This window comes from Artemia sp. Qi Xiang Cuo, chromosome 7 (genome assembly GCF_049724085.1).
Source record: "Artemia sp. Qi Xiang Cuo chromosome 7, ASM4972408v1, whole genome shotgun sequence".
Taxonomy (NCBI): domain Eukaryota; kingdom Metazoa; phylum Arthropoda; class Branchiopoda; order Anostraca; family Artemiidae; genus Artemia; species Artemia sp. Qi Xiang Cuo.
Genome location: NC_142800.1, coordinates 47,469,700 through 47,493,100, shown reverse-complemented (window position 1 = coordinate 47,493,100; position 23,401 = coordinate 47,469,700). Strand labels below are relative to the sequence as shown.

The 23,401-nt window shown below is 35.0% G+C and overlaps 1 protein-coding gene across 1 annotated transcript in view; it reads right to left on the bottom strand.

The window, feature by feature from the left end:
• LOC148950350 (E3 ubiquitin-protein ligase TRIP12-like) overlaps positions 1-23,401 on the bottom strand; it is a 117,169-nt gene that overhangs the window by 55,971 nt on the left and 37,797 nt on the right. The window contains exon 2 of the mRNA XM_089091568.1: positions 5,383-5,560. The gene's annotated coding sequence lies outside the window, so the exon portion shown is untranslated. The remainder of the gene's footprint in view (positions 1-5,382; positions 5,561-23,401) is intronic.

The window sequence follows — 23,401 nt, the reverse complement described above, 5'->3', positions numbered from 1 at the left end:
TTTTGGAATTTTTCTTGAAGATGGGGCAAGCTCAGATGAACTCTGGTTTATAGCATAGTTGTGATTTTTTTTTTAATTTTTTGTTAAATGAATGAAACATTTATTTGTATTAAGGATTTATTAAGTACACAACTATTATTAATTGGGGAATTGGTCTGCCTTAATTTATGGATACAGTGATGAAAACTTTTTGGAATTTTTCTTGAAGATGGGGCAAACTCAGATGAACCCTGGTTTATAGCATAGTTGTGATTTTTTTTTAATTTTTTGTTTTATGAAACATTTTTTGTATTATTTAAGGATCTATTAATTACACAACTATTATTAATTAGGGAATTCGGTCTGCCTTAATTTATGGATACAGTGATGAAAACTTTTTGGAATTTTTCTTGAACATGGGGCAAACTCAGATGAACTCCGGTTCATAGCATAGTTGTGATTTTATTTTTATTTTTTTGTTTTATTAAAAATTTTTTGTATTAATTAAGGATATATTAAGTACACAACTATTATTAATTAGGGAATTTGGTCTGCCTTCATTTATGGATACAGTGATGAAAACTTTTTGGAATTTTTCTTGAAGATGGGGCAAACTCAGATGAACCCTGGTTTAGAGCATAGTTGTGATTTTTTTTTTATTTTTTGTTATATGAAACATTTATTTGTATTAATTAAGGATCTATTAAGTACACAACTATTATTAATTAGGGAATTTGGTCTGCCTTCATTTATGGATACAGTAATGAAAACCTTTTGGAATTTTTCTTGAAGATGGGTCAAACTCAGATGAACCCTGATTTATAGCATAGTTGTGATTTTTTTTTTAATTTTTTGTTATATGAAAAATTTATTTGTATTAGTTATGAATCTATTAAGTACACAAATATTATTAATTAGGGAATTTGGTCTACCTTAATTTATGAATATAGTGATGAAAACTTTTTGGAATTTTTCTTGAAGATGGGTCAAACTCAGATGAACCCTGGTTCATAGCATAGTTGTTATGTTTTTTTTATTTTTGTTAAATGAAAAATTTATTTGTATTAATTAAAGATCTATTAATTACATAACTATTAATAATTAGGGAATTTGGTCTGCCTTCATTTATGGATACAGTGATGAAAACTTTTTGGAATTTTTCTTGAACATGGGGCAAACTCAGATGAACCCTGGTTGATAGCATAGTTGTGATTTTTTTTTTAATGTTTTGTTATATGAAACATTTATTTGTATTAATTAAAGATCTATTAATTACATAACTATTAATAATTAGGGAATTTGGTCTGCCTTCATTTATGGATACAGTGATTAAAACTTTTTGGAATTTTTCTTGAACATGGGGCAAACTCAGATGAACCCTGGTTGATAGCATAGTTGTGATTTTTTTTTTAATGTTTTGTTATATGAAACATTTATTTGTATTAATTAAAGATCTATTAATTACATAACTATTAATAATTAGGGAATTTGGTCTGCCTTCATTTATGGATACAGTGATGAAAACTTTTTGGAATTTTTCTTGAACATGGGGCAAACTCAGATGAACCCTGGTTCATAGTATAGTTGTGATTTTTTTTTTATTTTTGTTAAATGAATGAAACATTTATTTGTATTAATTAAGGATCTATTAAGTACACAACTATTATTAATTAGGGAATTTGGTCTGCCTTCATTTATGGATATAGTTATGAAAACTTTTTGGAATTTTTCTTGAAGATGGGGCAAACTCAGATGAACCCTGGTTCATAGCATGGTTGTGATGTTTTTTAATTTTTTGTTAAATGAAACATTTATTTGTATTAATTAAGTATTTATTAAGTACACAACTATTGTTAATTAGGGAATTGGTCTACCTTAATTTATGGATACAGGGATTAAAACTTTTTGGAATTTTCTTTGAAGATGGGTAAAACTCGGATGAACCCTGGTTCTGAGCATGATTGTGATGTTTTTTTTTTATTTTTGTTAAATGAAACATTTATTTGTATTAATTAAGGATCTATTAATTACATAACTATTAATAATTAGGGAATTTGGTCTGCCTTCATTTATGGATATGGTGGTGAAAACTTTTCGGAATTTTTCTTGAACATGGGGCAAACTCAGATGAACCCTGGTTTATAGCATAGTTGTGATTTTTTTTTAATGTTTCGTTATATGAAACATTTATTTGTATTAATTAAGGATCTATTAATTACATAATTATTATTAATTAGGGAATTGGTCTGCCTTCATTTATGGATACAGTGATGAAAACTTTTGGAATTTTCCTTGAAGATGGGGCAAACTCAGATGAACCCTGGTTCTTAGCATAGTTGTGATTTTTTTTTTTTATTTTTGTTACATAAAACATTTATGTGTATTAATTAAAGATCTATTAATTACATAACTATTATTAATTAGGGAATTGTTCTGCCTTCATTTATGGTTACAATTATGAAAACTTTTTGGAATTTTTCTTGAAGATGGGGCAAATTCAGATGAACCCAGGTTCATAGCATAGTTGTGATTTTTTTTTCATTTTTTTTATATGAAAAATTTATTTGTATTAATTAAGGATCTATTACTTACACAACTATTATTAATTAGGGAATTGTCCTGCCTTCATTTATGGATCCAATGATGAAAACTTTTTAGAATTTTTTTTGAAGATGGGGAAAGCTCAGATGAACCCTGGTTTATAGCATAGTTGTGATTTTTTTTTGATTTTTTTTATATGAAACATTTATTTGTATTAATTAAGGATCTATTAATTGCACAACTATTATTAATTAGGGAATTTGGTCTGCCTTAATTTATGGATATAGTAATGAAAACCTTTTGGAATTTTTCTTGAAGATGGGTCAAACTCAGATGAACCCTGGTTCAGAGCATAGTTGTGATGTTTTTTTTATTTTTGTTAAATGAAAAATTTATTTGTATTAATTAAAGATCTATTAATTACACAATTATTATTAATTAGGGAATTGGTCTGCCTTCATTTATGGTTACAGTGATGAAAACTTTTTGGAATTTTTCTTGAAGATGGGGAAAACTCAGATGAACCCTGGTTCATAGCATAGTTATGATTTTTTTTTTCTTATATGAAACATTTAATTTGTATTAATGAAGGATCTATTAAGTACACAACTATTATTAATTAGGGTATTTGGTCTGCCTTCATTTCTGGATACAGTGATGAAAACTTTTTGGAATTTTTCTTGAACATGGGGCAAACAAGAAAAACAATAATCAATGAAAAATGAAATTTAATAGCCTAGAAAAACTAAGGTAATGTCAGCCAGTGGAAAGAAAAGAAGAGAAAAGAAAGAAAAGAGAGAAAATGACAAAAGCAGATATTAAGCCAAGCCATCTTCAGTACACAAAAACCCCTCTTTTCTGTGAAAAGAGTAATAATCTTTTAAGCCAACAGAGTTCTAAAAACCTGTTCACACAATGATGTAGCATCTGAATTAAATTACGTTAAATATATTTTATTCTATCATGGTTACCCTATTAAAGTTTTGGATAAAACCATAGAAAGAAGATTAAAAAAGATAGAACAGGAAAATAATGATCCCATCCCTCTTTTCTTAGTTACTCCGGCAATTGAAATCAATCTTCACCACTCTACCACATATCCCAAATACGGCAACAAACTTGGGAAGATTTAAAAAAACATAATCTCTGTTTCTTCCAGGAATGGACGAAAGCTTGAAAGTTTTTTCAATTCTGAAAAGGATAAAACTGACCCTATGTTGGGTAATCATGTTTACAGACTGCCGAATTCACGGGGGAAATCATGGGAAAGACCCGACAACAGCTGGGGAAATGACTGCATGAACACAAAATTTCAATAGATAAATCTCTGAGATGTGAAAAAAAAAAATTTTTTTGGCATTAGAAACTGTCAGAGCCCGAAGTGTTTTGAGATTCTTTTCCTTCGAAAAGGAAGGATGGGGGGATTCCTTCAGAAGTTGGTACAAAGAACCCACTCACCTATTGAAAATTACAAACTTTGCCGTTTGAACCCACCAAATTCTGTCTTTTAGCTCGTTTTATAAATTAGTTTGTTCGTTTGTCTATAATTTGTTCGCTTTCTTCTCATTAGCCTTCTTTTCTACTATTTCTTTTTACCTTTGCTCCCCAGACTTTCGGTCATTTACGAAATTAAATTTTAATGAAGACACGGAAACTTTCTTTTAGTTGAAGTTGCCGTTGTCGGGATAAAACGATGGACTCTAGGTTATCCTTTCTTCCACATATCTTTAATCGCATTTTCTAATTTATTTATCTAGCAGAAAAGCCATCTTCATAGAACCTTGTCAAGTTTACCTTTGCTCTCTAATCTAAAAGGTTTCGAACTCGAAAAGATGGTTGACAATCGTCAAGTGTTTCAACTTGCAGATGTGACACAAGCACATTGATTTTTCGGTAGAGGCCAATTTGTGTTCCAGCAAATTAATTGTTTTTTGCCACATTGTTAAAAAAAAAGATTTTCAGCTCATGGGACCACTCAACATAAACAATGTATTTCGTCGCATAATCTTCTTAAAAATAAAGCTGTTAGGTGTAAAAAGTATGTTTATATATCGTGTAAGCTGTCAACGAGCCAGATATGGCAGAGCCAATAATCACTTTATCGACCACGAATGTCGTGAAAGCTGTCAACGAACATTCGACCTGTTTGAATTAACAAAAAAAAACAAAGTCTGCGTCAGCTGAAGGTCTTTCAGCACACCAGGTGCCGAAATTTGAATTTTTTTTTTTTTTTTTTTTTATAAAATAAAACAAAAAAAGATTGATATGTATTGATTTTACATATCGATCCTTTTGTTTCACGGACATCAGAGGGGAAATAAAAAGTTGTGTTTTTTTTGCTCTGCTGAAAATTCACAAACACGGATACGTCCTTTTGATACCCAACTGACGATATATAAGAGACCATATGCTAAGAGCAATATAGCCGGTATGTCTCTTTTCAGGATCAATTTTTTAAGACGGTTCCAATCCATTTCAGTTACGCTGCGGATCAGTTCACTCGGATTGCACTTTCCAGACCTCGAAACTACAGCATTTAAAAAAAGAGAGAAACAAATATAGTAGGAAATAAGAAAAGACATAATTTTAAACATAACTAATTCAGCACCCAACATGGCCAATGTTTATTAAATTTTTAGTTGTTGAATTTTAAGTATTAAATAGACTACTTGAATTTTGAAAACTGGTTGCTATTTTAGATACAAAATCGCTAGCATAATAAATAAATAAAAAAAATACGAAGCTAAAAATAAAAAAATGCTAAGAAACACTTAGAATTAAAGGTCGTTGGTGATTTTTTTTTAATACTACCGCCAGTTTTCGTTTTAAATTATCCTTATTCTTCAACTAGAACAAACTTACTTGAATTACTGTCACGTTATCAGGCACAATTTTTCCATCTATCAAAAATTCAATATAATGATTTTGGAAAGACGCCAATGAAGGGTGTAGAACTACATCTACTTCTTCTTCGGAAAACTCATCCTCGCTGTCACCACCACTCTTACTTCTACTCTGGGCGAATTCGTCAATCAAATATCTAGAATAGATTCATTTTTAAAATTCGATCGTTCACTTTGATGGCGTTATATCTAGGTCTAAAAGGGTAACATCATAAGGAGATATACATTACAAAGTTTTTTTCTAAATCTACATCTCATTGGATCATACAACCAGGGATGTGGCGTCTGTAGCAATCAGGAATTAAAACAACAGGATTTGCAGTCTTTAAAATGATTACGCTTTCGAGTAAGATTAGAAGCCAGAGCCGACAGAAGTTAGGGATATTGAATTCAACAGTGAAAATGAACGAACTCTAACTCCTCCATCTATCAAGGTTTGATATCGAATCCTTCAGGATTGCCAAGTAAGACTCGTGGGAATTTTCGTACAACGCACTTTTCATATTTAATAAATCGACTGAATTTATTATTTAGTGCCATCCAGCTGAGCTCTGATTGGTGAGATGCAAAGTTGGTATAAGCCTTTTTCAGAATTGTAGAAAAATTATAGTTTTAAGGATTGTATAAAAATTGAGCAATAGCAAGGGTATTCCTTTAATATGGTTCTGAAATCTGGTTGCATCAAAACAAAGAGAAAATGCGACACTTGTTTTCCTGAAAATTCACCTGCGCATTGTTGTACGTAAAATGTTGTTCAATCCCAGTGTATAGCTCTATAATAAAAGACTTTAGTGGTAGTTCAAGGTTTTAGAAGTTAGAACTAGAAGCAAGAAGTTGGAATTAGAATTAGGTGCAGGAGAAATTTAGGCAGACAGAGGTAATTAGTATTAGACAGGTTAAGATGACTAGTTCAGTTTTACGAATGAAGGATGATACTAGGGCTCGATCGTTATATCACCTGGCCGATAAACCGCGCATATATGGTGGTCAGTGTCATTTTCGGATATCAGAAAATTTACCGGTTATGAGTGGATTTTATTATTATTATTATATTTTAAGCGCAACTTATCCAGAAGATGTGGCAAGACTTCCTCGGGTAATTTTTGCTTGTCCAGTCTTTGGGGGCGGAGCCACCAGCTAAGTATGACTATGTTGGAGAGAGAGGTAGAGGTTAGCCAAATGAAGTCGAAGTATATTTGTTTTCAACACTTGTTTATAGACGCCTGGTACAGCAATGATCGAAATGTATGGTGAGCTCAACAACATACAACCAGAGAAGTTGTTCTTGCTTGTCGCCTGGATCCCAAAGACAAGCACCAACCCCTAAATCAAACGGAACTCAGTAGCATTAAAAGAGGGCTACAAGAAGAACCACAGTCAGATATTGAAAGAAGCAAGATTAGCCACTGCAAAAGAAGAAGAGGAAAACCCAAAAAGGAAGGAGAGTACAGCAATTTCGATTGGCTGCCTGTTTGATAACATACTTGCAACTCCTAAAAGTGAGAATGAAGAGTCATCAGGTAATATTCATCAGGAACTGGAAAGGTATATGAGTGAGGCTGTCGTAGACAGGAAAAAAAAGCGGCTTGTTAGAGTAGTGGCGAAAGAACAGCAGTCGTTTCAATAGACTGGCACAACTTGCTCGGAAGTATCACTGCTGTTCAACCTCTTCTGTCCCAAGCAAGAGTTTTCAGCAGAGTTGGGAACATTTTATCGTGACAAACAACTGGCGAAGAGAGAAAATGCTGAAAAGTTGTGGTTTCTGCATTACAACTTGCCCCAGTTGGAATGTAATTATCAAGCACTGTTCAGACTAGAACTTCAGTTAGTTTAATTGTTTTTCAGAATCTTTTCTAAATAAATCTTTTTTGCATCATTTGAAATCCTTAGTGAATTATTGAGGCTGATCTTTGGTGTGTAATAGATCAGAGAGAAACATGTGAGCATGTATATGGGCAGAGAAGGCAGGGTTTAAACTTTAGGTAAGGTTTTTTACCGGAGTTGAATTTATCGGCAAATTATATTGGTATCGTATTGGTACGATACAGATATAATCGTATCGGTATCTTACCCCAAAGACCAATATCAGCTGGGTCCTAGATGATAACCTGTACTCTAAACAAATTTATATTTCAGTCAAACAGAAAAACAGGCCATCCTCAAACAATGCAGGAAGAAGTCGAAACTAACGACCTAAAGACAGTAAAAAGTTTATGAAGAGTAAAGAGTAAAGCTCTGAATAGGAGAGAGTGAGGTGGAGCATATATAGGTACGTTGGTCCTTCCACGTGCGTTGACGGCTCAGTGCTGCAATGAACTGTCAGTGGTAGAAGTACGGTATACAAAGTTTCGAATCTTCACTTTATCAACCAAACTGAGAACTTCCCAATTTGGCTGATATCACTAACAGGTTTGTTGTTTTCCGTATTTTAGATCATCTCTTTCTCTCTCTCTCTCTCTCTCTCTCTCTCTCTCTTACTCTCACTCTCTCTTTCTTACTCTCCCTCTCTCTCTCTTTCTCTCTTTCTTTTCTTCATTCTCTGTCTCTCTTTCAAAACTACAATTAATAAATTCGGATTCTAATTGCAGTTGGTGGCACTTACTCCATTATATCAATTCTGAAGCTCTTCAATAACCGACTAATCAAATGCATCCTTGTACGTACAACACCCTGTATCCCTTGGCCCAAGAAGTTTAGAAGCTTCAAAGATATTCAAATAAAAGCTGATCCGTTACAGCCAATGAAATGCATTGAAAGGTAACATTTTCTATTGAACTAGTATGTCCAAAACATAAAAATTGTACACTTAGGTTCACACTCGTCTTGTCCCTAAGGTGAGGGGGACGGGGAAGATGGATCACAAGGGGTTGTCAAAGCTGCTCAAAATTGTATTTAATAGGTAAAATTTATAAGTTTTAATAGGTAAGTAGGTTCTTTGTTCTAATTTCAGAATCCCAACTCCCATCCCTCCTCCCCATCATATTTATATATGACTAGGACATTCCTGTGAATTATATAACACGAGGCGTGTTTTTTAAGTAAGGTCTGTTTGAACATAAGTACGCAATTAAAGGTTATCTCAAAAAGTAAATTTATTTTCAGAAAGTAAATACTTTACTCTATTTTTCGGCATAGTTATCAAATTTTTTCAGACATTGATCATGTCTCTCAAATAATTTTAAAGTAAACTCTTCATAAAGACTTGCCGCCGGCTCCAATAACCAAGAGTTTGCTGCCATTTTTTCGTCGTCTTCGTCATTGTAACGGTTGCTACTGAGATGGTAACCGGTTGAACTGGAGACGAAACATGGGTTTCGCATATGACGCAAAAATCAGGGCAACAGAACTTGGAATGGAAACACACACACTCCCCTGAAAATTTGAAGGTCGAACAGACTCTCCGAGTACAAAATCATGGCGTCGGTGTTTTGGAATAGGCATGGTGTTTTTTTTTGGTCGACTTCATGCAACTAGGAACCACTATCAATGCAGAAGCCTACTGCCCAACCCTCAGAAAGCTCCGTAGAGCGATAAAAAAAAAAAAAATGACATGCTCTGACAAAGGGAATCGTCCTTCTTCATGACAATACAAGACATCACACTGCTAGTCAGGCCCGCAATTTGTTGGATAGTAATGGCTAGGAAGATACCAAAGAGAGAGAGAGAGAGAGAGAGAGAGAGGGAGAGAGAGAGAGAGAGAAAGAGAAAGAGAGAGAGAGAGAGAGAGAGAGAGAGAGAGAGAAGAGAAAGAAAGAGATGATCTAAAATACGGAAAACCACAAACCTGTTAGTGATATCAGCCAAATTGGGAAGTTCTCAGTTTGGTTGATACATCCAATCAATTTTTGTTAAAGTAAAGCCAGACCATCACCACTAATGGGCTGCTTAACTTGTAGCTCATCAATTGGTATCTCAAGAAAAACACCCAAAAATATTCGGATCCGTTCACTTCTTATATCCTTATTATCACCTTCTGTTAGATATGTAGTCAAGGATTTAATTAGTCCATTGTAAAGAATCTCAAAAGAAAGTCAACGGCAAATCGACTATTCTATTGTAGCGGTCAGTAATCATAGATGACGTGGTTTAGATAATCATTTAAGGTTGGTGTTCTTCATCCTTTCCTCTAATTCTTTTGTGAGTCTACGACGATTTTCGTGAAAGTCATCTCTGATTTGTTGCTTCAATTTTAAGGTTTGTGGTAATTTAGAGCGAGCATTCCTCAGCCATTCTATCTTCAGAAATTTTGCTGCATCAGGAAACTCTTCCTGAACAATCTCCCAGACTGGCTGTAATTCTTCATCTGAAGATCCGCGGAAAATAATTTTGCCATGTCCAGGGAAACTTTCAACTTGGTTTATGAAGCTTTCTTTAGTCATGTTATTCCAATCAGAAAACAATTGTCTTTCTGAACGGGATATGACCTTGTCTTCAATTTTGGAAGTTTTTTTATTACTTTCTCTTCCGATTCCTCCTTCCACAGAAATCAATGGGTCTGGTTTTCCTTTTATTTTTGATTTTGTTTTTTTTTTACCTTTTTATTTCCTGTTTGACCTTTTTATTTCCTGTTTGACCCTTTTGACCTTTTTATTTCCTTTTTTATTTCCTGTTATTTTTGACCTTTTTATTTCCTTTTTGACCTCTTCATACACTTCTAAATTGTGTACAAGATGGAGTCCTCCAAAATGGTAGACGGCTCTTCGAGGAACAAAATGAGATCCATAGGCAACTAGAAAAGTCGACGCATCATCAGGTGAATCAATACTTTTTAGATCTGCAATTGCTTGGGCAGTAAATGCCCATTGATTGCAAGGAATATAGAATGAGCCCAAGGAGAGCACCTCAACGTCAATGCTATGCATTAGCATTTTTTTTGACTTGAAAGAAAGACTTTCTTCATGAGCTAAGACTTTTTCGAATCCTAAATCTAGGATATCCATTTTCATGAAAAAGCCCAGCTGGTCTGATAAAAATTCTGTAACCATGTTTTTAAATTGATGCCTATTTTCCAATTTTATTGTATTCACAGTGCCAAGCTTTACAGGAGGTCGTAAGATGATTGGACCATCACATTCAAAAATAGCGGCCTGTGCGTTTTCAAGCTTAATGTCTGCTTCCATGTATCCGAGCTTTATACCCTTAAAAACCAGGCTGCCAGACATACATTGAATCACTTGACAGCTTACAGGTGTCGCATGAAAAGACATTTTTGGTGAAACGCTGTTCATAATTAAATGATACTGACGCTTTTGCAGTTCTTTCTTTTATTGACACTTGTATACGAAGATGCAGTTTTCTGAAAAAAAAATTATTTTAAACATGGTGTTGTGTTTATTACAAAAGCGCGTGGATCCAGCAATTTTCTTTCAAATTGTCCCTTAAAAACACTTTATGATATCCCAGTACCCCATTAGAAGTGAAGAAGGAAAGAATGAACAAGAGTTGTAGTTTGTAAGAACTAAATTGAATTTTGTAAGTATAATTTTTTATTTTATAAAAACTATCCTGTTATGTATTAACAAGAATTATTTTGCATTTGTTGGAAATGTTTTTAATTTTGTAAGAGCTATTACGTTTTTTGTAAGAATTATATTGAACTTTGTAAGAACTATTTTGTATTTTGTAAGGATTATTTGGGTTTTATTTATTGAATTGTGTAAGAACTATTTGTATTTCTAAGAATCCTTTTTGTTTTGTAAAAACTATATTGAATTTTGAAAGAATTATTGCTGTATATAAGAACTATATCACATTTTAAAAGAATCATTTCATATCTTATAGGAAATTGCCTTATAATTATTACATACAAAACTATTTTGTATATTGTAAGAATCATTTTTGTTTGGTAAGAATTATTCTGTTTTGTAAAAAACTAATTTCGATTTTCAAAGAAGTTTACATTTTATAGTAACATTTGGATTTGTAGTAAATATTGTGTTTGTCTTGCCTCAAAGAAATGGGACTTCTATAAAAATAGCTTGTAAAGTAGTGGTTAATATAACTTTTCACTGTGTTTTGCATCAGCATTACATAATATAAGAAGAAAAACAAGGTTCATGGTATATGTCTATCAATCAGGAATACTTAGTATTGACTCCAAGAAATGAGTCTTCTCCCTGAATAGCTCATAAAGTAGTGCCTAATATGACTTTTCACTGTGTTTTGCAGCAAAGTCAAAATGTCGTTGCAAAACTGTGCTTTGCAACGAAAGCAGCGACCGTGAAGTTGTTTTCTTTACTATGCAACCATGCTTTCAAACAGTCTAATACACCGAAATCAACGTGTCGGTATTTGATCATGGAATATGATTGCCAGGGTAAGCTAAGTATTACCGCTAAACCGTTAAATATACCAGAATGTTTAAAAAACTACTTGGCTTTTGAAGAGGAGCTTTGATCTTTAAAGAGATTAATTAAAAAAACTTTTTCCACAAAATGAGTTTTTCAAAGAAAACTAAAGAACTCCATTAAACAAAAAATCACCATTAATAAATCCAGTAATCCACCAAGCGTGAAACTGCCACAAATCAACATCGATAAATAAATGAAACCCAAAACGAACAGAAATTACAATAATTAACCGGGTCAAACTCAAAACGAGCAGAAATTAACGTAAGTTGGGTACAAAACCCCTATGCCTTCCCAAGACCAGAACAAAATTTGCACATTACTGAAAAAATACAAATGAATGAGCATTGTCAGTTTAATATACATATATTGATATTTAGTAATCAAAATGTTTAAATTATTTGATTTATTAAAGTTATAAAAGTAAAAACATTTATATTTTTTTCAGTAAAGCGCAATTTATTCTAATTAAACGGCCCCAATATTTATGAAGTCGAAAATTAGTTGAAAAAAAAAATTATTTTTCTAGTTAATTTCATAAAAGGGCTACTGTATTGAAATAAACGACACAATAATTCGCACAGGATTCTGATTAATGGATAATTCTTCTAGACTTGGTCTGTTTTGGTGCCAAGACGTAAGAGATGGAAGATAATCAGAAGCCCAGATCTGGAACATATAAAGAAGGTAGCCAAAGCTGTGTGGAAGAATTTTGTATTAAGAGGTAAACCTTAAATGACTGTTTTCAAAGATCAATAGACCAATAACTATTGCAGACAAACAATCCTCTTCTCCACCACCCAGGAATGGCTCTTAAATTCAGTTAGTCAGAACCTCTGCTGTTTTGCTTCAAGTCTGTTTGCTGTTTTGCTTCAAGTCTGTTTATAGATGAGTCTTACAATCTGTTGTTTTGCTTCAAACTGGAAGTGCTGGGTGATAATTTGATTAAACAATATATCAATGTTTTAACTTTCTATATTTGTTATATCAATTTCAGTATCTCCAAATGTTTTTTTGCTCAAATAAATTAACTCTTCGTTTTGCCAAAGTTCAATAACAAATATTGTAAATAAAGAGTATTTTACAAAACAATCTTCCAAACATTGGATAATATAAAAACAAGCTTGGAATGCATAAATGCTTACCACAAAAATCTAGATTTGAAATTACATAGGCTCAGCATCCAAATAAAGAAAAATAAACTACTGGCTATTTTCAGCAATTAAAAATCAGCAGCATTTCAATGTTTTCCCCTGAGAATTGTTTGTGCCTTTCAGTGGTTAAACAAAAAAAAAGCAGGTTTTTTAACTGAAAGTAAAGATCAATATTAAAACTTAAACAAACAGAAATTATTACATATATGGGGAGGACACCCAATACTTTGCTCTTCATGCTAACATTATTTATGGCTTTCAAAAAGCTTCTTATTCCAATTTAAAGAACCTTGTGTTTCAATTGTTGTTTATAAAGGATACGGACACAAAGTCATACTTTAGCTTGAAGAGCTAAGTATTTAAGAGGGGGATCCCCCACATCCCATTCTTATTAAACGACCATTGTGTTTCAGGAGTCATTCTTAAGGAATTGGGACAAAAAGTCACAACTTTAGCGGAAAGAGAAGTCTTGAGTAGGGGTAACCCCTTTCATATACGTAATAATTCCTGTCCGTTTAAGTTTTGACGTTGCTCCTTACTTTCAGTTGAAGAAACTTTTTTTAGTTTGATTAGTTATCGCTTTTAAATAACACTGGGATATCCGGCTCACCCCTCAATGTAAAATTCCTTCACCCACAGCAAAATTCCACCATGGAAAGTTGTTTTCACGTAAAAATACCCCCCTCCCTCTCCAGGAAAATTTCCGTAAGAATATAGAAGGAAATTCATTCTAGCTGAAAATTGCACCCAGAAAATGTCTTGCAGATGATCTCGGGTGAAAAATTTTTCATAGCCTAATTTTATTTGAAAAGGACTTTAAATTCTGATTGTTTTTACAATCATGCCGGTAATCCCCCCCCCCCTGTGTGAAAAAGTTTCCCAGCAAAAAGGCAGTAAAAGGGTATTTTCCAGCAAAGGTTTTTTTGGGGAGGGGAGTGGTACAAAAGAAACTTTGAAAACGCATCAAAAATGTGAAACTGATATCTACATCGAGTTGTGGGAATATTTCTGGTCTACGGTGTTATTATGAAAGTAAAAAATAACACTAGACCCCAAAATGAGCAGAATTTAATTCGTACAGGAGGAGGACTGTCCCTTCCTAATCCACACCTCAACCTCAAGGTCACAGAAACTTTGAAGCGTGCTCATTGGATCAGAAATTGAGAGTTCTAGCCATTTTTTTAAAGCCCAGAGGGATTGAAGACCAACCAGCCGCATGGGGGTGGTATTTTCCGGGAGAGAGGGGTTCCGTGAGGGCTATTTCTTGGGGGGAGGGATTTCTCAAGGGGGTTAACACCGGCCACCGAAAAAGGCCAAGCAAAGATTTAAAAAAAATGCTAATATCTTTAGATGCGTCAAACGAGGCATGTTCAATGCCGGTAAAAACCAAAAAAGAACAGAAACGTCTAACAATAAGAAACAAGGAATTGCAACTAATCAAGTGAAGAAGAGAATGTGAAAATCAGAATTGTTTGTCATTAAAACTAAGAGTAATTAATTTTGCTGTGGGTGAAGGAATTTTACATTGAGGGGTGAGCCGGATATCCCAGTGTTATTTAAAAGCGATAACTAATCAAACTAAAAAAAAGTTTCTTCAACTGAAAGTAAGGAGCAACATCAAAATTTATACGGACAGAAATTAGTGCGTATATGAATAGGGTTTACCCCTTCTCAAGACCTCTCTTTACGCTAAAGTTTTGACTTTTTGTCCCAATTCCTTAAGAATGACTCCTGAAACACAATGGTCGTTTAATAAGAATGGGATGTGGGGGATCCCCCTCTTAAATACTTAGCTCTTCAAGCTAAAGTATGACTTTGTGTCCGTATTCTTTACAAACAACCAGTGAAACACAAGGTTCTTTAAATTGGAATAAAAAGCTTTTTGAACGCTATAAATAATGTTAGCATGAAGAGCAAAGTATTGGGTGTCCTCTCCATTTATATAATAATTTCTGTTTGTTTAAGTTTTAATGTTGATCTTTACTTTCAGTTAAAAAACCTGTTTTTTTTGTTTAACCAGTCAAAGGCACAAACAATTCTCAGGGGAAAACATTGAAATGCTGCTGATTTTTAACTGCTGAAAATAGCCAGTAGTTTATTTTTCTTTATCTGGATGCTGAGCCTATGTAATTTCAAATCTAGATTTCTGTGGTAAGCATTTATGCATTCCAAGCTTGTTTTTATATTATTCAATGTTTGGAAGATTTTTTTTGTAAAATACTCTTTAATTACAATATTTGTTATTGAACTTTGGCAAAACGAATAGTTAATTTATTTGAGCAAAAAAACATTTGGAGATACTAAAATTGATATAAAAAATATAGAAAGTTAAAACATTGATATATTGTTTAGTCAAATTATCACCCAGCACTTCCTGTTTGAAGCAAAACAACAGATTGTAAGACTCATCTAATAACAGACTTGAAGCAAAACAGCAAACTGCTTTGTTTTGGTGGGCGTTTTCGGGCTGAAAAATCTCTTCCTAGCTAATTTATTTACTATGGGTTGTCTCCCCGTAGTAGCATAATATTTGTAGGCATGAGTAGAAGGGGGGGGGGGTACCAACGCGGACGGGGCACCAAATATGGGCATAAAACCACGTGGTTTATGGTTTTGTCAGTGAGAATTTGAAAAACAGAAATTTCGTCACATTTACGGATGTTTTTATGGTTTTTGTCAGTGAGAATTTGAAAAAACAGGAACTTTCTCACATTTATGTCTGTTTTTATGGTTTTTGTCAGTGAGAATGAAAAAACAGGAACTTTTTCACTTTAATGGATTATTGAGTCTAATGGGGACAGGGTCAATGACCTCTTTCTCCAGGTGTGATTTTGGCACACTCGAGGCGAATTTTATGATCCTGGAAAGAGTATTTGTTGTTGTTGTTGTTTTGGGCAAGCTCCCAGCAAATGTCAAGGGAGAACACGTGGTTAATCAAAGTGGGACATCTGTGCTGTCAGTCATTAATCAAATTGTTTCCGGGCAGGGTTTAATAGTGTCTGACAGATGACGTCAAGTTAATTAATGTCTTTGGAGTTCTACCAAGAGAATGTTTCCGAGGCAAAGTTTAGATCACACATGACAGATGATGTCATGATTGATTGATTGACATGAAAGGGGAATTAATTTGATGTTTCTAAAGAGAACTGATTCACGAAAGGGAATTAATTTGTCGTTTCTAAAGAGAACTGTCTCGGAGCGAATGTTTAGTTCTTAGCGATGAATTGTTTTAGCGCGGGAATCAGGTTTATTAGTAATTTCCAATGTGAAAGCGCAGAGATGCCAAACAAAAGGAACACGCTGAAATTACGTTTAGGGATTATTTGGGCAAAACCGTTTTAGTCATTTTATGGAATTATTTCGGCGAAACAGTTAGAGACATTTTAAAAGATGATTTTAGAAAAGGTTTTAGAAGAGAATTTAAGGGTAAAACTCTGTGGTCGTTATAATACACAAGTTGTATTTTAACAGTGTCGTGAGGTCCCTAAACCCAAACCCAAAGGGTTACCGTCCCCCTACACCAACCCCCCAAGGGGTCCAATCCTCCTACCTCAACCCCGAAGGAAGCCCTCGGTCCTCAAGGGTCCCCCAAGCTCCCAAAGGGCTCCCAGACCCCCAAAGGCTCTTCCCGAACCCCTAAAGACCCTCCCCCGGTCTCCAAAGGTCCACCGGGCTCCCAAAGGACCATTCGGCCCTCTAGGGCCCCCCAGACCCCCAAAGGCCCTCCCCCGGTCCCCAAAGGTCCCCCGAACATCCAAAGGCCCTCCCCCGATCCTCAAAGCCCACCGGGCTCCAAAGGGCCCCCGAACCCCAAAAGGCCCTCCCCGGTCCCCAAAGGTCCACCGGAACCCCAAAGGCCCTTCCCCCAGCCCCAAAAGGTCCCCCAGTCTCCCAAAGGACCACCCAGCCCTAAAGGCCCCCTCCCCAGACCCCCAAAGGACCCCCGAACCCCCAAAGGCCCCTGAGCCCCCATTATAATACTTTTTTAAGGCTTTATTATATCTTTTCAGAACAAATTACTATTTTAGGGAATTATTTCGGCGAAACAGTTAGAGACATTTTAAAATATGATTTTGAAGAGATTTTAGAAGTGGATTTGAGGGTCAAACTCTGTGGTCATTATAATACACAAGTTCCATTTGAACAATGTCGTGAGGCCCTCTACCCCAACCCCAAGGGTTCCTATACCCCTACCCCAATCCCGAAGGAAGCCCCCAGTCCTCAAAGGTCTCCCAAGCTCCCAAAGGACCACCCGGCCCTCATGGGCCCCCCCGACCCTCAAAGGCCCTCCCCGGGCTCCGTCTTTCGTTGATGTGTGTTGTCTGAAACCTATGATTTGGGAATGGTGGATTGCTATTTTTGAATTTTCTGAGCTGGATCTCTTAGCCGTTCATAGGCGAGTGTTGTCTGAAACTTATGATTTGGGATGGGCGGTTTGCTATTTTGACTTTTCTGAGCTAAAGTTTCTTAGTATTTAATAGGTGTGTATTGTCTGATACTTATGATTTGAGGTGTGTAATTTGCTATTTCCGACTTTTCATAACCAGATTTCTTAGTCATTGGTAGGTGTGTGGTGTCTGAAACCTATGATTTGAGATGTGTGGGTTGCTATTTTTGACTTTTCAGAGCTAGCTTTCTTAGCCATTCATAGGTGTGTGCGGTCAGAAAATTATGATTTGGGATTTGTAGTGTACTTTTTTGGACTTTTCAGAGCTAGGATTCTTAGTCCCTCATAGGTGTTTGTTGTCTGAAACCTATAGTTTGGGATGAATAGTTTGCTATTTCAGGCTTTTATGAGCTAGGCTTCTTAGTATTTCGTAGGTGAATGTTGTCTGAAACTTACCATTTGGGATATGTAAATTACTATTTCGGGCTTTTCTGAGCTAGATGTCTTAGTCTTTCGTTGATGCGTGTTGTCTGAAACTTATAATTCGGGATGGGTGGTTTGCTATTTTTGACTGTTCTGAGAAAGGTTTCTTAGCTAGTCATTGGTGTGTGTTGTCTGAAACATATGATTTGATGGGTGTTGTTTCATATTTTGACCTTTCAGATCTATAATGGTTAGTATATCATAGGTGTTTATTGTCGGAAAAACATAGTTCTGGATGCGTGTTTTGCTATTTTTTCTTTTCTGAGCTAGATTTCTTAGCCTTTCATAGGTGTGTGTTGTCTGAAACTTATGATTGTAGGTGTGTAATTTGCTATTTTTGACTTTTCAGAGCTAGGATTCTTAGTCTCTCATTTCCGTTTGTTGTCTGAAACTTCTAGTTTGGGATGAATAGTTTGCTATTTCAGGCTTTTCTGAGCTAAGGTTTCCTAGTATTTCATAGGTTTGTGCTGTCTGAAACTTATGATTTGGGATATGTAAATTACTATTTCGGCTTTTCTAAGCTAGATTTTACACACACACACACAAACAAACACAAAAAAAAAAAACACACACACAAAAAAACTTACACACACACAAAAACATACACACACACAAAAACTTACACGCACACACAAAAAATTACACACACACAAAAACTTACACACACACACACAAAAACTTACGCACACAAAAACTTACACACACACACACAAACACACACACAAAAACTTACACACACACACAAAAACTTACACCCACACACAAAAACTTACACACACACAAAAACTTACACACACACAAAAACTTACACCCACACACAAAAACTTACACACACACAAAAACTTACACACACACACACAAAACTTACACACACACAAAAAACTTACACACACACACAAAAATTTACAAACACACAAAAACTTACCCACACACACTAAAACTCACACACACACACACACAAAACTTACACACACAAACAAAAACTTACACACACACACACACACAAAAAATTACACACACACAAAAACTTACACACACACACACACAATTAGACAAAAAATTACGATATTTTTGCACAGTTTCAACTAACTACGGCTAAGTATCTTAAAAGGCGAGGTATTTTTCTTGCAAGAACACAAAAAATCATTAAGTGGTATTAATGAAAATGATGATAATCAACCGAAAACCGTCAACAAGAACACCGATTAACCATCACCAAAGTATCACAATGCCGTCAGTGTGTCAACACCCCTCGGAAAATAGGGGGTAAAGGTCAACTGCGAAGATATTTAGCCTAAGAAACTAGAATACGACATTACAACCCTTCGCTAATAACTAGAGAAAACCAAGAACTCAAACGCAGATGGACTACTGTTTGCTATTTACTACATTGCAGCTACTGCTGCAACCATGATAATCACTTCTAATTTTAATAATTCCTTGCATACATCTTTCAAACATAATAAACTCAGCCTTGAAGAGATTTTCTCTATTTTCCTATAATTTCATGCTCCTTTCATATAAACATTATTTTTTTGCTGAGTCGATGAGTCCTCCCGCACCCCTCCAAAATAAATTACCCCATTCTTTGCCCTAGATTTGGGATTGAACACCAAATTAAACAAATGAGAGACAAACAAGGTTAAAATAATTGATCCCGAGTGACCTTAGAAGATATAGCCTCCTTTGAAGTTGCAATCCTCTTTAAGTATTGACAGATTGTTAATGCTTAAACTTTTACGTTTTTTATAAAGAAATAAACAGGATTACTTAATATTTTTCAATATAACCATAATTTTCTTGTATAGAATTCATCAATTAGCCGGATATGTTTTTTTTTTTTACATACGGGGAGAGATTTAATATCCATGGTAGAAGTCTAAGCAAGATTTAATGTCCTTGGTAAAAGCTTACATGAGATTTAATGTTCTTGGTAAAAGCTTGTACGTAATTTAATGTCCAGTTTTTATAAAGGGGAGGGGGGGGGGGGATTATGTGGTATTAATGAAAATGACGGCACATCAACCGAAAACTGTCAACGAGAACACCGATTAACCATCACCAAAGCGTCACAATGCCATCAATGCACCAACACCCCTCGGAAAATAGGGGGGTAAAGGTCAACTGCGAAGATATTTAACCTACAGAAAAAATTGCTCATTGTTCCTTTAGTAGCCACGCAATTAGACTAAAAATTACGATATTTACGCACAGTTTCAACTAACTACGGCTAAGTATGTTAAAGGCGAGCCATTTTCTTGCGAGAACACAAAAATCAGAACACACACACACAAAAACTTACACACACACAAAAACTTACACACACACAAAAAACTTACACACACACAAAATTTACACACGCACAAAAACTTACCCACATACACAAAAAACTCACACACACACACACAAGAAAAATTTACACACACAAAAACTTACACACACACAAAAACTTACACACACAAAAAAAAATTACACACACACAAAAATTTACACACACACACAATTAGTCAAAAAAATTACGATATTCATGCACAGTTTCAACTAACTACGGCTAAGTATCTTAAAAGGCGAGGTATTTTTCTTGCGAGAACACAAAAAATTATTAAGTGGTATTAATGAAAATGATGATAATCAACCGAAAACCGTCAACGAGAACACCGATTAACCATCACCAAAGCGTCACAATGCTGTCAGTGTGTCAACACCCCTCGGAAAATAGGGGGTAAAGGTCAACTACGAAGATATTTAGCCTAAGAAACTAGAATATGACATTACAAGCCTTCGCTAATAACTAGTGAAAACCAAGAACTCAAACGCAGATGGACTACTGTTCGCTATTTACTACATTGCAGCTACTGCTGCAACCATGATAACTTGATAATCATTTCTAATTTTAACAATTCCTTGCATACATCCTTCAAACATAATAAACTCAGCCTTGGAGAGATTTGAGATTGAACACTAAATTAAACAAATGAAAGAATTCACTTTTTAGAGTTAAAAAGTGCGCACAGAAAAAAGCAAATATAATAGTCGTTTAAAATCTCTCCCCCCCCCCCCCAAACTCAAAAATTTCTGGGGGAACGTATTTTCAAGGTTTTATTCTAAGTGAACGATCTTACCTTTTCAGGAGTGATGAGTCGTTGTCATCGAATTTAGAATCAAATTCAAACCTCTGCGTAACGCCCGAGAAGTTCTATTGTTGCCTATTAATTAAAAAAGAAGAAATAACTTTAAATTTTATTTTTTACCATTTTTTCAAATAACACCAAAAGTATCGGATGTAATAGCCACTCTCTCATCAGATTAATGAAATTCAAGGACCGAATTGGTTCGAACAGTAAACATTCTTTCTAATCTTTAGGCTTTTCAAGCATAATACACTTGATTATGATCTGTTATTTGTAGGAGAGGTGGTGTTTTCCTTCAAAAACTTTCTCATACAGCTAACCGTTGATGATAAACTATTAAACTAATTCATTTTAAATATTTGCAATTGGAATAAAGAGCAAATTCTGTGTGGACGTACTAGCTACCACAGACCCAGAAGGGCTGAATTCACTTTTTAGAGTTAAAAAGTGCGCACAGAAAAAAGCAAATATAATAGTCGTTTAAAATCTCCCCCCCCCCCCCAACTCAAAAATTTCTGGGGGAATATATTTTCAAGGTTTTATTCAAAGTGAACGGTCTTACCTTTCAGGAGTGAGGAGTCGTTCACATCAGATTGGGAATAAAATTCATACTTATGCGCAAAGAGCGAGAAGTTTTAGTGTTGCTTCTTACTTCCAACTGAAAACTTATTTTTTCATTTGATATTTTACCATTTTTTCAAATCATGCCATAAATATCCGTTTGAATAGACCCTCACTTATCAGTTTAATTCGATTCGAGTACCGGTTCGATTCGAACAGCAAACATTCTTTCTAGTCTTTAGACTTTTCAAGCATAATAAACTTGATTACGGTATGTAATTTGTAGGATCGGTGGTCTTTTCCTTTCAAAAACTTTCTCATACAGCTAACCGTTGAAGTAAAACTATTAAACTAATTCATTTTAAATATTTGCAATTGGAATAAAAAGCAAATTCTGTGGGGACGTACTAGCTACCACAGACCCAGAAGGGCTGAATTCACATTTTAGAGACAAAAAGTGCACACAAAAAAAGCAAATATAATAGCAATTTAAAATCTGCCTTCCCCCCAAACTCAAAAATATCTGGGGGGGAGAGGACATAGTTCATTGTATTTTACATATTTTTGATTGGAAAACACACCGAAAGGTCATATTATTTGAACTTACATCAAACTTTGGAGGGCACACATTTGAAGAACTATCCATTATTTTTATATATTGTTCTATATTTCAGCCTATACTGATTTCTAAAACTTCAAAACCCTGAAATATACTGACATAACGGTTATCTATTTGCGAAAATCGTACTAGGTCACACTCTTAGAACAATAATTACCTTTCTATCTATCACTTAACACTCGCGGGAAATACCACATCACTCACGGGGAACAGATTCAAAACAATACTTCTTACATCATATAGTCTAATTGCGACAAACATGGTATGTTCAATGCAGATTAAAACCAGAAAAGAACAGAAACGCATAAAAATTAGAAAAAAGGGAATTGCAATAAATCATATGCCGAAGCGCTAGTTCTGTCTAAGTAAAGAATGATGTGGGACACAACATGTTGTTTGGGTTTTTCTACATAGCCGGACACTTTAAATAGAAGGAGTCGTCACAGAAACTTTGAAAAAGGCTCATTTGATTGGAAATTAAAGTGGCTAATGCCCAATTCACAGGAGGGGGCATGAAAACTATGGTTTTTAACTACGATACGCAAGACTAGAAAGAAAAGTCTCTAGGAGTTGCTCCCTCCCCTTCCGCCTCAACCTTCGCTCTTGAAATCACCACACCCCCTACCCCCAAAACTCAAATTTTCCAGAGGCTTTTAAAATCCCCCGCCCCAAACACAAAATTTCTAGGAACGTATCTTCATCATATTTAAATATTTTCGGTGGAAAACCTGCATGCCGAAGCACTAGTGCTACCTAAGTAAAGAACTATGTGGGCACAATATGTTGTTTTGTTTTTTTCTTCATAGCCAGGGCACTTCGTATAGAAGGAGTCGTCACAGAAACTTTGAAAAGGGCTCATTTGATTGGAAATTAAAGTGGATAGTGACCAATTCACAGGAGGGGGGCGTAAAAACTATGGTTTTTAACTATGATATGCAAGACTAGAAAGAAAAGTCTTTAGGAGTGGGGCTACCCATCCCCTCAACCCTCGCTCTTGAAATCCCCCCCCCCTAAAGTTGAAGTTTAGTCTAAACTAGTATAACCACAAAATTACACAATATTGTATAGAAATACCAAAACTATAGGTTAGGCTAGGTCAGGTTAGGTTAGGAGTAAGGTTTCTCCACGTTTAAGTTAGGTTAGATTAGGTTAGCTTAACAGGAACGCACATGATAAGCTAACCTAATCTAACCTAACTTAAACGTGGAGAAACCTAACTTCTAACCTAACCTGACCTAGCCTAACCTATGGTTTCGGTATTTCTATGCAATATTGTGTAATTTTGTGGTTATGCTA